Genomic DNA, 14,568 nt, shown 5'->3' with positions numbered 1-14,568 from the left:
TATGACTTTATGTCTCATGTCTGCTTTTGATACATTACTGATTCTAAACATAATCCTCTGTCTCCCCCATCAGTTTGTTTGTATGAAGGAAAAGTGCATTCCATTGTCTTGGAAATGTGACACGATAGACGACTGTGAGAACTGCTGTGAGTTGAGACCTCATATGAACATGCACACGTGCACACAGACACACACACATAGACACAGACAGACAGACAGACAGACAGACAGACAGACAGACAGACAGACAGACAGACAGACAGACAGACAGAGACACACACACACACACACACACACACACACACACACACACACACACACACACACACACACACACACACACACACACACACACACACATTGTTGGTACTGAACGATGGACAGTTGTGTGTTGTGTAACCTTAGAGAGTTGATGAAGCTACAGGAAGACTGTGGTCACTTGTAGCTTCAGTCAGTGGTGTAAAGTAACTAAAAGTGCATTTACTCAAGTACTGTACTTAAGTAAAGTTTTGAGGTATTTTTACTTTACTGGAGTATTTCCAATTTCCAATACTTTTACTTCTACTCCACTACATCTCTGAGGTAATTATTGTACTTTTACTCCACTACAATTATTTGAAAACTTTAGTTACTAGTTACTTTGCAGATATAGATTATTACATTATAAAACATACATGAACCACCTACCTCTATTTTATAAATAGGCTATTTGAAAATAGCCGACCTACAAGCTCACAACGCGTCGCATCGCGATGCGTTGTGAGCTTGTAGATCTGCTATTTTCAAACCTTTTAGTACTTTTACTTTTGGTACTTTAAGTACATTTTGATGCCAATACTTTTATACCTTTACTTTACTTTCACTTAAGTAAAGAATTTGAGTACTTTTTCCACCACTGGCTTCAGTCAACAACCTACACAGTCTGCTTGATATTTATGACAAACTTCAACACCTTGATGATGTCACATGACATAAGATGAAGTTACACCACACAGAGTAGCAGGTGCATGGCTTGTTTTTTATTAGTGTCCAAAATATGAACTGTCAAATGTGATAGGAATCTAATCATTTTTATTCAGCATTGAGAGTAGTAGGGCAGGTGTAGCAAAAGGATATACAGTGAGATTCATGCCTTTTTCTTTTTCTTACATACAGGAACAAACAGTGCAATACAAAACAATTCACACCCAACATAACATTTAACACACAACTTAGGGACAAGGATGGTTCAGTTTTGAACAACACTCAACTCTCTCCCCGTACCCTCCCTCCCTCATGGGTCTTTAGTCACCGTTCACCGTACCCTCCCTCCCTCATGGGTCTTTAGTCACCCCGTACCCTCCCTCCCTCATGGGTCTTTAGTCACCCCGTACCCTCCCTCCCTCATGGGTCTTTAGTCACCCCGTACCCTCCCTCCCTCATGGGTCTTTAGTCACCCCGTACCCTCCCTCTCTTATGGGTCTTTAGTCATCCCGTACCCTCCCTCCCTCATGGGTCTTTAGTCACCGTTCACCGTATTTGCTCTATCAACAAACCATATTTCCTAAAATTGTTGTCAATACTGTATACATATTATTTTAATCTACTTTGATATAAATTCCATCATTAACACATTGCATGCCAATCGCGTAGATCTACGCTAACCTAAATAAAGCCACAGCGTGCCAATCGCGTAGCCTACGCTTTTTTTTTTCTCTCTCGCAGTGACACATTTCATTGTAGCACTCTCTCGCAGTGACACATTTCATTGTAGCACACCCGGATACGGAAATTACGTCAATCGAAGATTTTCGTTCCCATCTGCCGCCGCTCTAAAGCTTCCGCTAAATCGCCATTATCTCTGTGTTGTTTTTCTCCGCGCTGAACGCTGTTTGAAACGGGTTTTAGAAACTGCTACTACTGCAAAATGGAATGTCGCCGATTGAAAATGTCTTCTCTGGGCCACTCACACAACTACCCTGTGTGTCTACAAAAAGTTGAACACGCGATCATAAGGTATTTAGCGAGGTCTGTGGCGAGGTGAAAAAAACAAACAAAATAAAAAAATCGCTGGCAGTGGGTGTGTCACGGTCTGCCTCCCCACAGACCGTGTCACCACTTCGGCCACTCCCACCTTCCATTCCTGCTCTCAGTCCTAGTTACACACCTGCCCTCACTCCCTCATCAACCCAGCGGTGCCCTGCCCTTTGCCAACCTGTGAACACTTCTCTAATCAACCTGCTGCCTATAAAACTGGACTCATTCCACACACACATTGTCAGTACATACTTTGACGTTCCTGTGAGCTGTCTTGGACTTTCATGATCGTTGCTTCGTGCCTTGTTGAAGGTTTGCGTTTCCTGTTTATTGCTTATTGACTATGTGTTGCTGTAAGCTAAAAACACTGCCTTGATAAATCTGTGAATTGAAACTATTCTGCCTGTGGTTCTGCATTTTGGGTTCAGTCATTCCGCATTCCTGACAGTATGTACTGACCTTAAAAATGAACCCAGCGGAGCTAAAGCTTTTTCACCGAAAGGTGGGGGATTTTGAAAATGTGGTTGCTCGTCTCATGGTCGCTCCCCCTAAACTGCGTGCTGTACTCCAGAAGGAGATATTTAGCCAGCAGCAGTGGTTCAAGGAGAGGCCATGGGTAAGCCATGTTGTCCCCCACCTGGATGTGGTCCGTGGGAGGCTTAGGGACGTTGAAAACACCTCTGTACCACATGCTTCTCAGCCAGCTACAGCTCTTAGACTTGGAGTAGTGGGCCTGCATTCTGCCGGCCCTGATCCTGACCAGTCTATGAGTCTGCTGGCCTATCTCAGTAGCAGGGTCCAAATCCATGAGCCTGCTAGCCCCTTGTCTGCTAGCCCGGAATTGACTAGCGACCGGCCTGCTAGCACCCAGCCTGCACCTCCAGAGCCCTGCCTGCCTTTTTCCTGGGAGGATTTTGGATTAACAAGGGAGGTTTTTTACGAGGACCCCGAGTTCCTGAAGTCCCTTGCCACCTCGTGGAGGAATGCCCCTGAAATTGCCCAGCACATGGCAAACTTCAGGTGGCAGTGTGGTGTTGGCCGCCTACGTCACCGAGAGCCAGTGCTGCCCAGCGTCCCAGAGTCAGTGCTGCCCAGGGAGCCAGAGCCCGTGCTGCCAAGCGTCCTGGAGCCAGAGCCCATCTCCACTGGTGACCTGTGTCAGCCCCGGCCAGCCTGGCCGTCCACCCGACGTCCCTTTGTCCGTGGGACCACGGGCCGGCCAGGGGAAGGCGTGGTCGCCATGGCCGCCTGCGCCACCAGGAACCTGTGCTGCTCAGCATCCCCGAGCCTGTGCTGCTAAGCGTCCTGGAGCCAGAGCACGTGCTGCCCGTTGTCCTGGAGCCGGAGCCCATCTCCACTGGCTACCTGTGTCAGCCCGAGGTCATGGAGGCCCTGGTCCTTGGCTTCCTGTTCAGCTGCTTCCTTCAGCTGACAGATGCGTCGGACGATGGCCTTCCAGCATCTGCAGCATCCCCGGTGGCGTCACCTCTAGCAGCTGCAGCGTCGTCTGAGGCCCCGTCTCCAGCAGCTGCAGCGCCGTCTGAGGTCCCATCTCCAGCAGCTGCAGCGCCGTCTGGGGTCCCGTCTCCAGCAGCTGCAGCGCCGTCTGGGGTCCCATCTCCAGCAGCTGCAGCGCCGTCTGAGGTCCCATCTCCAGCAGCTGCAGCGCCGTCTGAGGTCCCATCTCCAGCAGCTGCAGCGCCGTCTGGGGTCCCGTCTCCAGCAGCTGCAGCGCCGTCTGAGGTCCCATCTCCAGCAGCTGCAGCGCCGTCTGGGGTCCCATCTCCAGCAGCTGCAGCGCCGTCTGAGGTCCCATCTCCAGGAGCTGCTGGAGACGGGACCCCAGACGATGCTGCAGCTCCTGGAGATGGGACCCCAGACGGCGCTGCAGCTGCTGGAGACGGGGCCTCAGACGACGCTCAGCGCCATCTGGGGTCCCGTCTCCAGCAGCTGCAGCGTCGTCTGGGGTTCCGTCTCCAGCAGTTGCAGCGTCGTCTGGGTTTCCGTCTCCAGCAGCTGCAGCGCCGTCTGGGGTCCCGTCTCCAGCAGTTGCAGCGACGTCTGGGGTCCCGTCTCCAGCAGTTGCAGCATCGTCTTGGGTCCCGTCTGCAGCGTCGTCTGGGGTCCCCTCTGGAGCGTCCTCCGAGGTCCTCTCTCCAGAGTCTGCAGCATCCTTTGCGGCTCCGTCAGCAGCTTCGTCTGTGACGTTGGCTCCAGGCCGTCCGCCTGACGTCAACAGCTCAGCCCCGGTCCATCCTGGCCGTCCGCCAGACGACACCTCTTCTGCCTCATCTCAGCCATCAGGCCGTCTGCCTGACGTCACCAGCTCAGCCCCGGTCCATCCAGGCCGTCCGCCTGACGTCACCAGCTCAGCCCCGGTCCAGTCTGGCCGTCCGCCAGACGACGCCTCATCCCAGCCTCCAGGCCGTCCGCCTGACGTCACCAGCTCAGCCCCGGATCCAGGCCGTCCTCCTGACGTCACCAGCTCAGCCCCGGATCCAGGCCGTCCTCCTGACGTCACCAGCTCAGCCCCGGTCCAGTCTGGCCGTCCGCCAGACGACGCCTCATCCCAGCCTCCAGGCCGTCCGCCTGACGTCACCTGCTCAGCCCTGGTCCATCCAGGCCGTCCGCCTGACGTCACCTGCTCAGCCCCGGATCCCGGCCGTCCGCCTGACGTCACCAGTTCAGCCCCGGTCCATCCTGGCCGTCCGCCAGACAACACTTCTGCTGCCTCGTCTCAGCCTGCAGGCCGTACACCAGATGACAACTCTTCTGCCTCGTCTCAGCACCCAGGCTGTACACCTGATGTCACCACTTCCTCGTCACAGCACCCAGGCCGTCCACCTGATGTCACCACTTCCTCGTCTCAGCACCCAGGCCGTCCACCTGATGTCACCACTTCCTCGTCTCAGCACCCAGGCTGTCCACCTGATGTCACCACTGCCTCGTCTCAGCAGCCAGGCCGTCCATCTGATGTCACCACTTCCTCGTCTCAGTCTCCAGGCCGTCCGGGTTCCCAAACCCCCCCTTCAGACCGGGCCAGCGTGGTGGGACGTCTGGAAGCCGTCCCTTGAGAAGGGGGTACTGTCACGGTCTGCCTCCCCACAGACCGTGTCACCACTTCGGCCACTCCCACCTTCCATTCCTGCTCTCAGTCCTAGTTACACACCTGCCCTCACTCCCTCATCAACCCAGCGGTGCCCTGCCCTTTGCCAACCTGTGAACACTTCTCTAATCAACCTGCTGCCTATAAAACTGGACTCATTCCACACACACATTGTCAGTACATACTTTGACGTTCCTGTGAGCTGTCTTGGACTTTCATGATCGTTGCTTCGTGCCTTGTTGAAGGTTTGCGTTTCCTGTTTATTGCTTATTGACTATGTGTTGCTGTAAGCTAAAAACACTGCCTTAATAAATCTGTGAATTGAAACTATTCTGCCTGTGGTTCTGCATTTTGGGTTCAGTCATTCCGCATTCCTGACAGGGTGAGTACATTATGATATTAAACTCTGGCATGGAATGTGTTAATTATCAGTCATTCCCAGCTTGTGAATATCAAATAAATATCATCAAACAGGAGAAACAAAGGATGTATTTCAACACATCAACAAGCTGCTGTATTGGTAGAGAGGATCCATGTTCTCTGTTACAGTGAAACTCATTTATTTGATGATTTTTCTCCTCAGCTCTCCAGGTTAAACCAACACACAACTCAACAGGTAAACAAAGATGAAAGAAGAACAACTGATCATAGATTACAGTGTTGTAATAAAATGATGTAATGTTGTAATGAAAGTAATACTGCTTTAATGCTTACTCTGTACAGAGTCTGATGATATCAGGTTGTTGGGAGGAACCAGTAACTATACTGGTTGTCTAAACAGTGATTAAACAAGTGTAAAGAACAGCAATAGTTATTTAAGGTGCCTTGTGGCCAGGTCTTAGACTTGTGTAGCTTAGACGTATATGAGCTCTAGTCAAGTCTTAGACTTAGAGTATGGAGCTTAGACGTATATGAGCTCTAGAGGAGGACATTGTTTCATGTTAGTTAGACGTATATGGGCTCTAGAGGAGGACATTGTTTCATGTTAGTTAGACGTATATGAGCTCTAGAGGAGGACATTGTTTCATGTTAGTTAGACGTATATGAGCTCTAGAGGAGGACATTGTGTCATGTTAGTTATTTTCTTTCTCTTTGAGTATTGAATATTGTTGCGTATCTATTAACTGTGTACAGGTACAGTTAAACAACTTGTATCTGATTTGTTTAAAGTTCCATATGCATTCATATAAGATTCATGTAACTTCTGCTGTGGTTAAATAAATTCATATTTTTAATTATAATGAACACTGCATACGATGGGCATTCATCTCTCTCTCTCTCTCTCTCTCTCTCTCTCTCTCTCTCTCTCTCTCTCTCTCTCTCTCTCTCTCCAGAGTCAGTGAGGTTGGTGAATGGGAGTAGTGTGTGTTCAGGCAGAGTGGAGGTGAAGTCTAATCAGTCGTGGGTCTCAGTGTATGAAGGTGACTTTGACCATCAGGATGCAGAGGTGGTCTGTAGGGAGCTTGGCTGTGGGGTCCCTTCAGTACTCCAGGGGGCGCTCTATGCAGAAGTGGACACTCCAATGTGGACCAAAGAGTTCCAGTGTGAAGGCAATGAGTCTGTTCTCCTGGACTGTGGAACCTCAGACTCAACTAGAAATACCAGCTCACCTAATAAGACTGTTGAACTCACCTGCTTAGGTAAGACACTTTGAACTCAGTGTTGGGCAGTAGCTAGCTACAAGTAGCGACGCTACATAGCTTAACTACATTTCCCAGTAGCGTGATAGTAGCGTCGCTCCTTTTGAACCAAGTAGCGTTTTCTGTAGTGTAGCTATTTTTAGACCCAAGTAGTGACGTAGCGTCCAACAAACACTACACGTTACTCTCTGGAGAAAAGTTGACTGCAAATAAAGTTTTGTGAAGAAAAAAAAATCCACTGAGAAAATCCATGATGATTGGTTGGTTTAGATATGACGACTCATTATTGGGTAAGGAACATTACGGGTTGGCCAATCAGAGGCAGGATAGGGCGGGTCATGCCAAACCAGGAAGTAAATCAAAACAGACAGACCACATGAAGAGCAGTCCGCGATACGCAGTGGGATCCATAATAACGTGTCCCCGATACTTTTCAGCTGTGTGTGGTACTTTTAGATGGATCATACAGTAACAGAAAGATCTATCCACCGTCCCAGCCATGGCTGTTGATAGCAGCCACAGATGCATGGATCACAGACGATATATTATAACTCTATGATCACAGATGGAGCCAGCTAGTTTTGATAGCATTAGAAGCAGTGTTGCCAAATTGTGCGACAAAAACAAGCAACCAGGTCTATAAAAATAAGCCCCAAATAAGCTGATGAAAAGCTTGACATAACCATTGCATTGTCAACTGTTCCCAAACAGCACACAAGTCAATGCCCTTTTTTGTCAACAGATAACTAATAGATAGTTGCTATTTCACTGTAGGCATAAAATGTATAACATTATGGGCTGGGGAAAAGAAAAGGCAAACTAAAATAAATACATACAGTAGGCTACATAAGAGGGAAAAGATAATCTAGAGCAGTGGTTCTCAACCTGTGGGTCGGTACCCCCAGGGGGGTCCCCACATGATTTTCTTTGGGGGGGGGTCCCCAGATGACAGTGAAGTGACCATTTATGGGCTTTTAAGGCCTTTTTAATGAAAAAAAAAAAGAAAGAAAAAAAAGTAGACCATTACAATCAACAAACTATACTATAAAAAATTGTCAAATATTGGCCAAATAGTCAAATAATATAAGAAAGAGCCAAACATTATTGTGAAAATAGCAGATCTACAAGCTCACAACGCTTCGCATTGTGTGGCGTTGTGAGCTTGTAGATCTGCTATTTTCACAATTTTTATCTGTGGAACCAAGTCGAACTAAATAATGCCTCAACTCCTACATTCCAAGTGCTTGTCAGGGTGGGGGGTCCCCAATTCAAATATTATTGTTTTGGGGGGTCCCCAGTTCAAATATGATGATTTTGGGAGTCACGGCCTGAAAAAGTTGAGAACAACTGATCTAGAGTAGTGTTGATAATTCATATATTTTATATATATTTATTTGGATTTAAATACAGTCTACATTGATCAATTGATTTTACTTACACAATTAGGAATATATAGGAATATTATTTGAAATTTTCAGTTTTGTTTGACATCACACATTATACATTATAATAAATAATCGAACTGAGCATTTATTGCCTGCCTATTTGTTTGGTGGAAAGTTGTTCTTGATCATGAAGGTGATACATTTTTTTTTTTTTTTAAGTAGTGTCGATGTAGCTAGCTACTTTTCCCATGTAGCTTGTAGTGTAGCTTGCTAAATTTCTCTGGCGATAGCTTCCGTTGTAGTTGAGCTACATTTAATCGAGAGTAACTGGTAGTGTAGCTTGCTACATTTTCCAAGTAGCTTGCCCATCACTGTTTGTTATAAACAAACTGTCCATTTTATTCCTGTATACATGTTATAACATCAAACAGGAGAATCAAAGGACATATTGTCCTGTATTACGACACATTGTTTCATGTTAGTTAGATGTATATGAGCTCTAGAGGAGGACATTGTTTCATGTTAGTTAGACGTATATGAGCTCTAGAGGAGGACATTGTTTCATGTTAGCTAGACGTATATGAGCTCTAGAGGAGGACATTGTGTCATGTTAGTTATTTTCTTTCTCTTTGAGTATTGAAATATGATTTCAGTTTGTTTATGGGCTTACTGTTAGAAATGTATATTGTTGCGTATCTATTAATTTTAGGTACTATGTAACATTTAATATTTGTATTTCTCTCTATGTGTACAGAGGTACAGTTAAACAACTTGTATCTGATGTGTTTAAAGTTCCATATGCATTCATATAAGATTCATGTAACTTCTGCTGTGGTTAAATAAATTCATATTTTAAATTATAATGAACACTGCATACGATGGGACCTTTTTGTTATTTTTTCTAAATTATGCATTCCTCTCTCTCTCTCTCTCTCTCTCTCTCCAGAGTCAGTGAGGTTGGTGAATGGGACTAGTGTGTGTTCAGGCAGAGTGGAGGTGAAGTCTAATCAGTCGTGGGTCTCAGTGTATGAAGGTGACTTTGACCATCCGGATGCAGAGGTGGTCTGTAGGGAGCTTGGCTGTGGGGCTCCTTCAGTCCTCCAGGGGGCGCTCTTTGCAGAAGTGGACACTCCAATGTGGACCAAAGCGTTCCAGTGTGAAGGCAATGAGTCTTTTCTCCTGGACTGTGGAACCTCAGACTCAACTAGAAACACCAGCTCATCTAATAAGACTGTTGAACTCACCTGCTTAGGTAAGAGACTTTAAACTTTAGGATTATTAATTGCCAAAACATGAAGTATTTTATGTGATAAAAATGCTGCATAATAGGTTAACATTACATTATGACATCTCTCAATTCAATTACTGTTGTTTGTTATAAACAAACTGTCAATTGTATTCCTGTATTCATGTTATTTTCATCTGTTTTTATATAAGTCATACATTTCATCATTCACTCATTCCCAGCCTTTGAATATCAAATAAATATCATCAAACAGGAGAATCAAAGGACATATTGTCCTGTATTCCGACACATTGTTTCATGTTAGTTAGACGTATATGACCTCTAGAGGACATTGTTTCATGTTAGTTAGACGTATATGAGCTCTAGAGGACATTGTTTCATGTTAGTTAAACGTTTATGAGCTCTAGAGGACATTGTGTCATGTTAGTTAGACGTATATGAGCTCTAGAGGACATTGTTTCATGTTAGTTAGACGTATATGAGCTCTAGAGGACATTGTTTCATGTTAGTTAGACATATATGAGCTCTAGAGGACATTGTGTCATGTTAGTTAGACATATATGAGCTCTAGAGGACATTGTTTCATGTTAGTTAGACGTATATGAGCTCTAGATGACATTGTGTCATGTTAGTTAGACGTATATGAGCTCTAGATGACATTGTGTCATGTTAGTTAGACGTATATGAGCTCTAGAGGAGGACATTGTTTCATGTTAGTTAGACGTTTATGAGCTCTAGAGGACATTGTTTCATGTTAGTTAGACGTATATGAGCTCTAGAGGACATTGTTTCATGTTAGTTAAACGTTAATGAGCTCTATAGGACATTGTGTCATGTTAGTTAGACGTATATGAGCTCTAGAGGACATTGTTTCATGTTAGTTAGACGTATATGAGCTCTAGAGGACATTGTTTCATGTTAGTTAAACGTTTATGAGCTCTAGAGGACATTGTGTCATGTTAGTTAGACGTATATGAGCTCTAGAGGACATTGTGTCATGTTAGTTAGACGTATATGAGCTCTAGAGGACATTGTTCCATGTTAGTTAGACGTATATGAGCTCTAGAGGACATTTGTGTCATGTTAGTTAGACGTATATGAGCTCTAGAGGACATTGTTTCATGTTAGTTAGACGTATATGAGCTCTAGAGGACATTGTTTCATTTTAGTTAGACGTATATGAGCTCTAGAGGACATTGTGTCATGTTAGTTAGACGTATATGAGCTCTAGAGGACATTGTTCCATGTTAGTTAGACGTATATGAGCTCTAGAGGACATTGTTTCATGTTAGTTAAACGTTTATGAGCTCTAGAGGACATTGTGTCATGTTAGTTAGACGTATATGAGCTCTAGAGGACATTGTTTCATGTTAGTTAGACGTTTATGAGCTCTAGAGGACATTGTGTCATGTTAGTTAGACGTATATGAGCTCTAGAGGACATTGTTTCATGTTAGTTAGACGTGTATGAGCTCTAAAGGACATTGTTTCATGTTAGTTAGACGTATATGAGCTCTAGAGGACATTGTTTCATGTTAGTTAGACATATATGAGCTCTAGAGGACATTGTGTCATGTTAGTTAGACGTATATGAGCTCTAGAGGACATTGTTTCATGTTAGTTAGACGTATATGAGCTCTATATGACATTGTGTCATGTTAGTTAGACGTATATGAGCTCTAGATGACATTGTGTCATGTTAGTTAGACATATATGAGCTCTAGAGGACATTGTTCCATTTTAGTTAGACGTATATGAGCTCTAGAGGACATTGTGTCATGTTAGTTAGACGTATATGAGCTCTAGAGGACATTGTTTCATGTTAGTTAGACGTATATGAGCTCTAGAGGACATTGTTTCATTTTAGTTAGACGTATATGAGCTCTAGAGGACATTGTGTCATGTTAGTTAGACGTATATGAGCTCTAGAGGACATTTTGTCATGTTAGTTAGACGTATATGAGCTCTAGAAGACATTGTTTCATGTTAGTTAGACGTATATGAGCTCTAGAGGAGGACATTGTGTCATGTTAGTTAGACGTATATGAGCTCTAGAGGACATTTTGTCATGTTAGTTAGACGTATATGAGCTCTAGAGGACATTGTGTCATGTTAGTTAGACGTATATGAGCTCTAGAGGAGGACATTCGGGTACGGGGAACCCAGGTAGTGTCATTGGAAGGATCACCAAGCCAGGAAACAAGATACTCAAGATCGCGACCCTGCTTACGAACATCCAGAATCTTGCGAATCGTGCGGGCAGGGGGAAGAACGATAGGCAAGGGGGGAGCAGGAGCAGGAGCGGCGGTGGAGGGGGCGGCCGCGATCGGAGGGGGAGGGTGGACAACGATGGAAGGGGCAGGAAGGTGGGCATTGGGGTCCAGGGGGGGGAGAGCATCAGGCAAAGGGTGTGGAGGAGGACCGGGAGTCCAAGGTTTAATCTCTGAGACGTGGTAAGAGGGATGGCAACGCATGCTGGTGGGGAGCTTCAGGCGGACGGAGGAGGGGTTGATGACGGAGTCGATCTCAAAAGGACCCAGGAAACGGGGAGCCAGTTTGCGAGACCGGGCCTTGAAGGGGAGGTGCTTGGTACTAAGCAAAACCAGCTGGCCGGCAGCGTAGGCGGGAGCAGGGGAGCGGCGCCGGTTAGCCTGAAGCTGAGAACGCTTAGAAGCACGAAGCAGGGAAGCCTGAGTACGCTGCCAGATGCGATGACAACGCTCGACATGGGCCTGGACGGAGGGAACAGAGATTTGCTTTTCCTCCGCAGAAAGGAGAGGCGGCTGGTAGCCAAGGGAGCAGAGAAAGGGGGAGAGGCCAGTCGAGGCATTGGGCAGAGAGTTATGTGCGTACTCCACCCAAGGAAGGAAGGAGCTCCAAGAGGACTGGTTAGAGGAGGCGAAGCAGCGAAGAGTCGTCTCCATCTCCTGGTTCAGACGTTCGGTCTGCCCGTTGGTCTGGGGGTGGAAACCAGAGGACAAGCTGACCGTGGTGCCGAGGGCTTTGCAGAAAGACTTCCAGACCTGAGAGGTGAACTGGGGGCCTCTGTCGGAGACAATGTCCGCGGGGATGCCGTGCAAGCGGAACACATTGCTCACCAACGCTTCGGCAGTCTCCTTCGCAGAAGGAAGCTTGGGGAGGGCGATGAGGTGGGCAGCCTTAGAGAAGCGATCGACCACTGTCAAAATGACGGTGTTGCCGCCAGAGGAGGGAAGACCAGTGACAAAATCGACAGCAATGTGGGACCAGGGGCGACCAGGGATGGGGAGTGGAAGGAGGAGGCCCGCGGGATGTCTCGTGGAGGTTTTGTTACGAGCACAGACCGCACAAGCAGAGATGAAGGAACGGGTGTCACGTTCCATGGAGGGCCACCAGAAACGCTGGCGCAAAGAGGTCAGGGTGCGATTAACGCCAGGGTGTCCAAAAAGGCGGGAGGAGTGAGCCCATTCGAGGACCTGGGGGCGGACCGAGGCTGGCACGAAGGTGCGGTTGGAGGGGCCCGTGCCCGGGTCCGGCTGGGAGGATTGCGCACAAAGGATCTGAGACTCAATATCCCAGGAGACAGAAGCCGCAAAGCGGCAGGGTGGGATGACGGGCTCGGGTGAACGGTCCGAATCATCGGGAGAAAATTGGCGAGAAAGAGCGTCCGAGGTCGTATTCAGCGACCCAGGGCGGTAGGAAATGATGAAGTCAAAACGTCCGAAGAAGAAGAATGGAGGAGGACGGGGGCGGAAACAAACCGACGCTTCAAGTCGAGGAAAGCAGCCTCGGCAGGGGGGGACCAGAGAAAGGGGATGGAGGTGGAGGTGAGGGCAGTGAGGGGCAAAGCAATGCGACTGTAGTCTCGAATGAACCGGCGGTAGAAGTTGGCGAAACCGAGGAAACGCTGCAACTGCTTACGAGAGTCCGGGGTAGGCCAGTCCGTTACAGCGGAGACCTTACCAGATTCCATCTGGACACGGCCACAAGCAATAACGTAACCGAGAAATGAAATGGTGTCAACGTGAAATTCGCACTTCTCTGCCTTGACGAAGAGTCTATTCTCAAGAAGGCGCTGGAGGACCTGCTTGACATGAGAAACGTGCTCCGAGAGGGAGGAGGAGAAGATCAGGATGTCGTCCAAGTAGACAAAGACGAAACGGTTCAACATGTCCCTAAGGAGGTCGTTGACCATTGCCTGAAAGATAGCAGGGGCATTAGTGAGGCCGAAAGGCATAACCAGGTATTCGTAATGACCCAGCGGGGTATTGAAGGCAGTCTTCCACTCGTCACCATCACGGACCCGAACGAGGTGGTAGGCGTTACGTAAGTCGAGCTTGGAAAAAATCGTCGCACCGTGGAGAGGTTCGAAGGCAGAAGAAATGAGAGGAAGGGGGTATTTGTTCTTAATGGTGACAGCGTTCAGGCCGCGGTAGTCAATGCACGGACGGACGGAACCGTCCCTCTTTCCCACAAAGAAGAAGCCGGCCGCGACCGGAGATTTGATTCTGATCAAACCCGCCGAGAGGGCGCCGGTGATGTACGTCTCCATGGACAGCCGTTCAGGAGCAGAGAGATTGTAGAGGCGTGCAGGCGGCAACTTGTAGTCCGGGACGAGGTCAATAGTGCAGTCATAAGGGCGGTGGGGAGGCAAGGTGAGAGTGTGATCCTTGCTGAAGACCGGAGAGAGGGAGTGGTAAGCCGCAGGAATGGAGGTGAGATCCGGTGGGGGGAGTGGGGAATTGGGGCCCGAAGTCGGGGGAGAGGGAGCCGAGAGGAGGCAGGTGGAGTGACAATAGGGGCTCCAGGAGAGGGAGAAGGCCCCATGTGGACCAAAGTGGAGGGCCGGCATATGGAGGTATAGCCAAGGCGTGCCCAAGGAAAGGGGAAAGGGGGCAGAATCGTTGACCAGGAAACGGATCTCCTCACGGTGATTACCCGAAAGCAAAAGCGTGAGGGGAACAGTCTGATGGGAGACGACCAAGGGGGAACCATTGGCGCAGATAACGGAGAAGGGGGAAGCCAGAGGTTCGGTATCAATGCCCAATCGAACCACGACGCCGCGGGAAATGAAGTTGCCCTCCGCCCCACAGTCAAGAAAGAGAGGCAGAGGGGTAGTGCGACCAAGCCAGACAATCGAGGCCTGGAGCAGGGGCGGGGCTGTAGAAGGAGCGGACTCAGGGAGGGGATCAGATTC

At 47.9% G+C, this 14,568-nt stretch overlaps 1 protein-coding gene across 2 annotated transcripts in view; it reads right to left on the bottom strand.

Annotated features, from left to right (window-relative positions):
- galnt7 (UDP-N-acetyl-alpha-D-galactosamine: polypeptide N-acetylgalactosaminyltransferase 7) overlaps positions 1 to 14,568 on the bottom strand; it is a 550,610-nt gene that overhangs the window by 442,109 nt on the left and 93,933 nt on the right. The gene's annotated exons all lie outside the window — the stretch shown is intronic.

Source organism: Gymnoscopelus braueri (assembly GCF_963280865.1).
Source record: "Gymnoscopelus braueri genome assembly, chromosome: 2".
NCBI lineage: Eukaryota > Metazoa > Chordata > Actinopteri > Myctophiformes > Myctophidae > Gymnoscopelus > Gymnoscopelus braueri.
This window is presented reverse-complemented; position numbering and strand designations above follow the sequence as displayed.